Source organism: Etheostoma spectabile, chromosome 20 (assembly GCF_008692095.1).
Source record: "Etheostoma spectabile isolate EspeVRDwgs_2016 chromosome 20, UIUC_Espe_1.0, whole genome shotgun sequence".
NCBI lineage: Eukaryota > Metazoa > Chordata > Actinopteri > Perciformes > Percidae > Etheostoma > Etheostoma spectabile.
The window spans coordinates 11,551,162-11,561,086 of record NC_045752.1 but is presented as its reverse complement, the minus strand read 5'-3'; the positions used below and the strand labels follow the sequence as shown (position 1 = coordinate 11,561,086).

At 38.8% G+C, this 9,925-nt stretch overlaps 1 protein-coding gene and 1 long non-coding RNA gene across 5 annotated transcripts in view; one reads left to right on the top strand and one right to left on the bottom strand.

Annotated features, from left to right (window-relative positions):
• Window positions 1-7,523, top strand: part of LOC116670482 (uncharacterized) — an 18,838-nt gene extending 11,315 nt beyond the window's left edge. The window contains exons 2-3 of the long non-coding RNA XR_004327035.1: window positions 2,972-2,982; window positions 7,512-7,523. This is a non-coding gene — a long non-coding RNA (uncharacterized LOC116670482). The remainder of the gene's footprint in view (window positions 1-2,971; window positions 2,983-7,511) is intronic.
• Window positions 1-9,925, bottom strand: part of fsip1 (fibrous sheath interacting protein 1) — a 30,709-nt gene that overhangs the window by 12,912 nt on the left and 7,872 nt on the right. The gene's annotated exons all lie outside the window — the stretch shown is intronic.

Here is a 9,925-nt window from a genome sequence, read left to right as displayed (position 1 = left end):
TCGGCAAAGGAGAAGTGCTCACTAACACAGATTTTTATTTTTTTTATTTAAGATTATTCTTTTAGCATTTTTGACCTTTTATTTTTGACAGGACAGCTGAAGACATGAGAGAGGGGGAATGAAATGCAGCGAAGGGCCGCAGGCCGGCTGCGAGGAGTAAACCTCTATCTGTGGGCGCCCGCTCTACCAACTGAGCTATCTGGGCACCCACTAACACAAATTCAGACAGATTTGTGAACATTTGAAAGAAATAAGCCTTTTGTGTACATAGAAAAAAATGTACATCTGATTTCAGTTCATGAAAAATGGATGGAAAAAACAAAGTGTTGCATTTACAATTTTGTTCAGTGTATGATAACACCCTAAGCACATACTATACACTTCTCCCCAGCACATAGCACATAGCTACTGTAGAAATTCAATCTGGCAAACTGTTTGTAGGACATCTTTTCAAAGGCTACAACTTTAACCATTTCACAAGCCCACTCCTGAATTGATGACACCCCTTTATTCCTCCATCCTCTTAGAAGAATCGGTCATTAAACTAGTTTGGACCCAACTTATGTGCTTATCTATTTCGCTTAGGATTGCTCCATTGTGGTGTGTTCTAAAGATGTAGAGATGAACACCAATCTTTCTCTCCTGATTTACAGACAGCACAGAGAACCTGAGAAAGCCCAAATACCTCAGTTACAGTCCACATGGGTTCAACATAAATCACACATTTATGGCATCCACGTACACTGGGTTATCCCAATAGACGTTATGTAATAAGGTCAGGAGGAATTGCAAGATTCATGCCTGGAGGAGCATCCGCAGACAGCTTATAAGTGAGAGGCAGTCTATCTCTAAAAGGTCATAAGTCTGTCACATACCTAAATACTGTTCAAAAGAATATCTTCTGCAGACATAGTATAATAAACAGCAGGTGCTGAAAAACGAGCATAATTGTGGCGAATCCCCACCGCACCCATAGTTGATTTCTTTATATGTAAAGGATGAAAAATAATTCAAAAATGAACATCACTGTCGAGACAGACCAGTGAATTATCTTTGGTACTATCATATTTTGACCTCTAAAAATACACAACTACTCTATAAAAGCAGCTGTTAGGTTGAAAAATTGTTAGGACAGAGTGTATATTGCCAACCGCAGTGCTGTTTTGTGTCTGTCCAGTGCCATGTGGTTAAAATCTCCATCGCTCTTGGTTAGTCTGGATGCCAAGCAGGCATATGTATGATCTAATAATGTTGAAATTGATGGCTATTTCATAAAAGGTCAACATCTCCATTGGGACTTGCATACAGCAAAATGGTAGGTTACCAAAGACAGCAGGACCCAGCTGAAATTGTGAACTTAAACTCTAAATTGCTAAATCAGGTTTTACACATGTATAGTAGGATGTAATCTTAGTTAAACCCAGGGTAGGAGAGGAGTTCAATTAAGTGGGTCAAGTGTCTTTACAAGAATAATGATTTGCTTCTGCTGTTTAAAAAAAAAAAAAAAAAGCCAAACCGACATTCTTACTCAACTAATAGCAAGTATTGCATTTACACACATTTTAGGCCGGACTTTAATAATTAAATCTTGGCAAAACAAGTAAATCTTATCCCAAGTGTGTGTGTGGCCTCACCTACCAGTGTCTCGGGCTCGCTATAAGGAAATAATGACAGCTTCTATCTGAAGCTTCTTTTAACAGACTGCTGTCATGCACCAGAGTAAGAAACGCGACGTTCCAACCAGGAAAAATAAAAATGTAAGTCTAGCTTTACCACCGTCCTCACACCACTAAATGCATGTTTCTAAAAAAGCCCAAATCTTTGGAAGAAACAGTTTATTTAATTTGGAAATGACAGCTAACCTATTTTCAAGAACTATAGACTACACACTATAAAATTGTCTGTGGGGCTTCGCAATAATAAAGCTATCACTGACCAAAAGCTGATTTGAATTTGGCATGTATGTCACATTTTTCTTACTTACAAATTATCTGTGGCTAAATTACCACCCTATGAATTCTGGTGAGTGTAAGGGGAAAGTCCAGTCTCTTTGTATAAACTTCACTGATTTGACCCTAATGACAGCAAAGATAGATGCTAGATGACACATCATGTTTCCTGGCTTTCACCTTCTCATTACTGTATCTCTGCCTTGTATTACCATAGTTAAAACAGGGGAAAATTAAAGAAAGCTGGGAGGTTTACATAGTTTGTAAGTCCCAAAGATTCCCGTTTCTCTTTGTGTAAACACTTAAACTACAAGTGATAAAAATCAGTCTCAATGGAGCTAATTATAGTTTTCAGTTTAAAACAAACTAAATCAGAACGATTTGTAGTTGATGTTTTTTTTTTTTTTTATGGGCAAAAGCATCTGCACACTCAAATCTCTGCAAAAATCTATTTAGCAAGCTTTTGTTTTGTTTTTTAATCCAAAAGAATTAAATATTTAAAGTCATGCAAGCATCTCTGTGAGGCTGTAGGCCTACTTACAGCTAACTGCTAATATCAGAATGCTAACATGAGACACTTGCTAAACACAAAGTACACATGAGGCCGATATGGAGGTCATCAGCTTTAAAGGTATTTGGTCATAAACCAAAGTATATTTTGACCTGATGATGGTGCCAGATGAACAGTCAAACTGTGACTATGGTTCATTCTCAGGGGGACATGACTGTCTGTACCAAATGTCATGGCAATCCATCCAATAGCTAACATATTTCACTCAAAATGTATACTTCATGGTGGAACAAAGAAGTCAGACAATCACCAAGTCAACAGACTTCCCCATCTAAAAAAACATCTTTACAAAATGTACTGCCAATCAATCCAGTAGATATGGAGATATTTTACTGGATAAGTGACAACTTTGACCTGCTGGTCAGAAAGTCAAGTGATCACCAATTCTCCCAAAAACTGACAATTTATTCTTTGGGCAGTCCATCAAAAACGTTTTTGAGAGATACTTCAGTTTGGACCTAAGTAGCGATTTGACTGACTGACCGACCATCATTGCTAACAAATACACTGCATTGTGTCTTACAAGGTTCATCTGCACATGTTAGTTCTAATGCTTTAAATTAAATGCCAAATAAAACAATGGATGATGTTAACAACCTTAAAATGCCGCATGTAAATGTGTACTAGCTTTGACAACTGACAGTTGAAAGCTGTAGGAGACCATCAGTGTTGTTAACCTGACACAAGGTAGTCTAAAGCTTATTTTCAAAACTTTCTTCACAATGTCTCTAAACTGTATACAGCTGATTAATCACTAATAATAAAGGTTTAGCTCCATTTCCAAAAGCCAATGTCAAGAATAAACAGAAGATCTTGTGCCAGTCAAATTGTAGTAATGATTCACTTCTTGGAGAAGAATAAGGGAATTGTTCGTAATAGATTACAGTGATTGTTCTAATACAATATTTGTGCGTCATCTTCTGGGATGTGTGATGGCTTTAACTTAATGAGGTCAAACTGACTGATTTCCAAATAGAGAGACCAGGGTTCAGCTTATCTGAACATCAGCAAATTGCTGGTAATTGGCTGTCCTTAAAGGAGCTGGGAGACCATAAAGATCTAGACTTTCTTTTCTTTGAGTATGACAAACATGTCAAACATAATTATCTTTCAGCCTATTTATGAAATATCAAATGAAAGCCTTGGACTTTGATGTTGCACTAGTATCGATAGTTGATATAAAGGGCAGCATTGTAAATATTACGCTGACTGCGAGGTGCACCTTGAATGCAGAATAAATGTTCACTTTAAAATGGAAAAGGTCATTTGCATGATAAGACAACGCCTGAGAAGCTGTCCTTGTTTCACCTTATGGTTCAGATTTTGCTTTCCGACAATATGAAGAGAAAAAAGATTTGCCAATTGCTGTGAGCAAAACCAGCATTAGTTGATTATGTTTTATACAACTTTAATCAAGCATTCACATTTATTAAGTGGTTATTGATATCCTGTAATAAATTTTACGATTGCAAATAGAGGCAATACATTCCATTTAGTTGATTTTATGGTCTTAAACCACTGCAGTGCTTAATAGATCACTTGTCCAAAGTGAAACATTCTGAGGATTTCTTATGTTTATAAATCAAAACAATTCTTGGATGTCACTCAGCAATACTAAGTGTCATAATAGTTTTGTTAGACAGTAGAGGGAGTGATTGAAATTGGTTGCCTGGACCTTGTCTGCTCCAATGTGGATTGCATCTGTGGTGCGATTTGCCAAATCTAACAGCTGGATCCTCTTAAGCAGATGTCTTTTCCGATCAGGTAAACAAGAAAACAAGGCATACGTTTGGGTCACCCTTACGTACTGTATGTGTCCTCCTACAATATAAGAAGAGGATGCACTAGCCTACTGCTGGCTTCAGATTCCCTTTTATATTAGGTGTTTAGGTGGACTGCCTGACCAGGTCAGAAGAAGAACCGCTGAGAGAGCATGTTGAACTTGTTCACACGCTCAAGACGAGCTAAACGGGGACAGTGTGACGCCCAGCAATGTGTGGTCACATTATGTGGTTTAATTATGTATATTTTAAATAGTTGGCATATGTATATTGCTTTATAAGGGTCTCATTTCTTCCATTTTGTAAGCTGTATTCCAAATTTCCACCACAAAGGGGCCTCTCCTCCCAGTGAGAAGGCATATTGTGGCTATAGCCGACTCGTCTTTAGTCTGGCAGAAGCATAGAAGACAGTATATTATGGGCAGAAGCGAGAAAAGGGAAACATAATACCTGTTGCCGTTCTCATAATTTTCCTGTTCTTTTCAATGTGGTCGAAATGCTACAGCTAAAGTCTAGCAAGCTAGCTTCACTTACAGAACGTGTGTCACGTTGGGTATATTGTCCTGTTTTGAGGCTCCTCCTGTTTAAGCAAGTGTGCGTTTGAAATACTATTAACATGTACAGAGTAAACGTTTGCTTGCGTAATGTCTCACGCCAGCTGTACTGCTTTGTTAATAGAATTAACAGCATTCTGCTAATGTGTTAGCATTCAGCCTGTGCATCTGGAATCTTATTTGTAATGAGTAACATTGCAGTTATTAGTACAGTTATTAAAGCCATAAGCAGCACACCAAAGATGTTTGCAAAAAAGTGGATTTTACTTATATTTGGATATGAAGACAAATGGAACACGTGGATTCTGAAAATTACATGTATCTAAGAAACTGAATTCAAGTTGTTATTATGGTAATTTACTTGATCTTATGAGAAGAAATGTGAAATTGAGAACATATTTAAAGGACGTATTTGTGTAAAAAAAAAAAAAAGTCTGGCAGAAGCGAGAGAAGGAAACACCTGATGCCGGTCTCATCATTTTCCTGTTCTTTTCAGAACAACATTTAAATCTGACCACATGCCTCACACCTGGGGCCTGTTACAACAGCATGCTCTGAGGCAGCTAATCCAAGGAAGTGTCAACAATAGAAAAACACAAATGCTACCGCATTCTCCAAACAAACTAATTTGTACATGATGTGGTTCTCTATACCTTGTTCACACTAGCTAAAATTGATGGATGAGCTGTCATGGAAATTGCAGACATGATGCAAAGAGTTGCACAATTCAAAGAACACTCAATGGGTTTTTCCTTGAAAATGTGATGTGGAGGTGAGCCAGCATTTCAGCAGTTTGTTTTTATGTTTGCGTGCAGTAGCCACAAAATGGCTCATTGGCCTTGACTCTAGGGGCCTTTGTTATATTAAAATTTTCTGCTGGTCACATTAAGTTATTCAGTCATTAAAAAACAGGCTATACACAAATAATGAAACCAGCATGTTGTTATACACTCAGATATTGGTAACTTACAGTCCCTAATACGCATATTTTTATACAGACGTACTCAATACAAAAATATGTCTTGTTAATGGCTCTTGTCTACATATTGCAAATGGACATTGCTGTCATGAGGAAAGGGAGCCAGCTACACTGACTCACCCCGAGATGGCTCGTGGTGTTCAGAACAGTATGCTCCACTCTTTCTCTCAGTTTCTCTGTCTCTATGCAAATCTGAAGGATAGTAGGAGATCTGGCTGTGCCACGTGGACCCAGGCTACCTGCCAAGGCCTGTCCACATGCCTTGCCAAGAGCACTCCTTGTGTGAGCTTGAGAGTAAGCTGTTCGGAAGCTATGGCTGAGAGTTTTTTTCACTTTACTCTCTTTCCCCTATTTCTTTTTCTGTCTCTCAGACTGACATTTTGCCCCCGCTATGACCTGTAAACATCTGCCAAGTTTTAAAACAGAGGTGCTGTAACACACATGTCTGCCATACATGTTACATACCTACCTTCATGCTTACACTTTGGTAGGCAAGGTAATGGAAATGGCTTTGATCCTGCACCACTTGCATTGCACAAAGGCTAGTCTATATCAACAACGTTTCACTTCTGGGATTGTTCAGGTCCCGCCTGAAATTCTGACGGATGTTTGTCACCTTCTGCAGGATCTGTCAAATCAGGTTTTTTCTGTTGCACAACTAAAACAACTTTGGAACCTACACACGTTCTACCGAAACAAGTTCCTTCCCAAGGCTATTGTGTCTGAGGCTTAGGGCCGCCCAAGACGATTGCAATTGGTTTAAAGAAATGCCAATAAACCAGAGCACGCTTTTCTCCCATCCCAAAATGCTGTGTGGACTAGCCAGACCCTCTTCCGGAGGAAGGTCTGAAAATGCGAGACTAAAGGCTGACTCTTAGCACTGTAATTCCTTCCTCTCCTCCTCCTGTGAAGTCAGATCTCAAATCGATCTACACAATAAGAGAGGGTTATCTGCATCTTGAAAATGTCCAAGATATATTGTTATATATGAGTCATCCTCCAGAGGTCATGTTTTTACATCAGTATTTTGGATCTGTGTTAGATGACTTGGTGATTGCTGAACATTCCTGAAGTATTAGAAGATTCACTTGTGGGTCATCTGGACTTTATACTTTTTTTCCCCCCAGAACCGAGGGTGGTCTGAAGCAATCACTGTTGCACAGATCAAAACCTCCTGGTGCATCTTACAGTTGAAAAAGCATGTTGAATGTGATTCTCGGTTCAAATATCCACACCAACAGTGTATTTTAAGTATCTTAGCAGAATCCATAGAGCAATCAAAGGTTGAAAAAAGTTTGATCTGATTTGAAGTTTTCACTGCTTGTGCTGTGGAAGAAAATACTGCATCAGTGATCACTCCAAATAATTGTAAATACCTCACAGTCTATGGCTTTTACTGTGGTTAGGAGGGACTCACAGGGTCATCTCCACCCAGGAAAAATTCGCTGACATAAGGTAATTTAAGTGTTTGCCAAATAATGACACATCCAAAATTTAATTGTAAAAAAGAGCTTTTAGAAGCAGATCATGTTAAATATTTATCAGAAGCATCTGAAGTGGAAGCTTGCAAGCATCTTTTGGCCCTTCTTGTTCCCCAGAGGCACATGCTGTGTTTTGTCAGGCACAGTATCTGACCTACATTTCAGCTCAATGGAGTGCTGCTTTAGCAATGATGAGAGGTTCAATATGGGACTTTGAGCATCGTAAGTGCGATGCTTGACAGAACAGTTTGCCAGATAACAGCTAGCCTGGCTGTGTCCAACACCACATTGTTTTTACACTTTGCTTTTTGTATGAATTCAACAATTGAGATAAAACCCGGCAAACAAGCTTAGAAGTGTGTTAAAACAGAAGGCGTAGCAAATTTTTGCCTCACATCTTTCGTATAAATTTGCCCACTTGACTTTGTACCGGTTGTGCAGTCCTTGTTGATTCGCCCAGAACAATTTATACTGCCCAGACGTTAGTTGTAAGCTAGTCTCACTTTGCCAAACCTACATTTACAGCACTGCGGAGAAGGGTCTGGCTAGTCACACAGCCTTCTGGGATGGGAGAAAAACGTGCTCTGGTTTATTGGCATTTTGGCCAAAGTTTAAAATTACAACACAAAGAAAGCAAAAGGTGACGGACATCTAGCTGAAAATAGTGACACCCGGCGGAATTTACAACAGCACCGGAGCAATTCCAGAAGTAGACTGTCGTGGATGTAGACTAGCCGTAAGCTATTAACATCTTTCTATTGTCTGTATATGCAACCTTGCCACCTAATTTTTTTTAACATTTTTTTTCTGAGCACACAGCTAGAGGTACTTTTTGGAAGATTTGGTTACCTGGGATAGAGCCATGCAAGCTATTCCCCATTTGTTTCCAGTTTTGATGCTAAGCTAACTGGCTAAATCTTGGCAAGACAACTAAATAAACATGTTTCCCAAAATGTCAAACTATTCCTTTTAAAATATGGTAAGCTCACCTATGTATTCAAATACAAAGAATAATGGGTTGTGATAATATTCTAAAATGCTTTAATGCTACTTAATTTAGATCATAGAGGCAGGAGAATGAGTGGAACAGTTGACAGTTAGATCTTAACCATAACCAAGAAAAATCTCTTTAAACCACTTAACACAACTGTGGATAGCATCAATGGGAGAGGCGTTTATAAGACAATAAACTGGGTCTCATGGGAATTATAGGGTGGGGAAGGGTGTGGAGTCTATTCTTTTTGCCAAGTTAACCTTTTCAAAAACACCAGGCAGCCCACATGACAAACCTGAAATTTAGTGTACACTATGCAGCTGTACAGCCAGACCCCGCATAATATTTAAGCCATAAAGCCTGCAAAGATTATATTATGTTTCATATTATATTTATATTCCAATGTTTTCATGCTAATACATATGGAAAAAAGCACATCCATTCACTGGCACATTGTTACCAGTGTAATATGTGCTGGAGCCAAACATAAGCCACTGGTAAAGAACAAAATAGACATCCTTTTCTGTTGTGAATTAGCATATTTCCAATATTTCAGTAGTGACATGAAAATATTATTCCAGAGAGAACAGTTTCTTAGCACAGAGGATTAGATGTATTTTTATGTCTTCCTGCAGTCACCGCTATTAATGAGAAACCTATTGATCTGATCAAAATGACTCTATCACATTTCTGAACATTATGAATATGTTGGGGTCAGTTTGTGTCTTTCTATTATGAATTCTAACACAGCTTACACTTGATATAAACTAGGAACCAACCTACATTTTAGATGAACATAACGTGACCAAAGCTTTTCCGCAGCTGTTTAATTATATGACCCGGACCAAATAAGATAAATTTGCAAACATTCCTTGACCGCATTGTGTTGGTCAAAAGGGCGTTTTCTGCCCAAAACTCTGCTCTCTCACTTAACATTTGCTGTAGTTAAAATCATGGGTGCTCATTAGCAACCACACAATGTGACTAAAGTGACATCATAGTCTTGCATCAAAATATAGCCAACCAATACACAACAAAAACACAGCTGGAGTTACTATGCAAACCCAGGAGTTGAAGCCCTGCTGATCAATCAAATACAGTGAGACAGTGACTGAAAACTGTGTTGTATAATGCCATTTATTCATTTGCATTGTAGCCACGCTTTAAAAAAACAAACAAAAAAAAATCACCCATGTGATAGAGCCCATGTAGTTCGGATCTGTGAAACACACAAACGCACACCCATGTCGCCAACCACCCAAAGAATCCCCCTCTTCTGGCTTCAAACTGTGGGTGGCGCAGGCATTACCACAGGGGTACAGCAGGAGGGGTGTACTGTACGTAAATCCTTTGTGCCAACAGATGCTTTTAAGGACAGATGGACTATTTCAGCTTAAAGTCTGAGAAAATGAAGAATGCAAAAAGAGCAATGCTGTCACAATATTAAAAGTGTCCAAGTAAAACACTGTTCAAATTGTGTTTTGAATCCATTCGATCCAGATCATTAAAGGGTTTGTGGCTCCCTGTCCTTTTCCCTATCATCAAAAATGAACCAAAGGCAAAGAAAACAAGGCTTTGTCTCATGATAGACTTTCACCATGACTCACCCCCCCCCC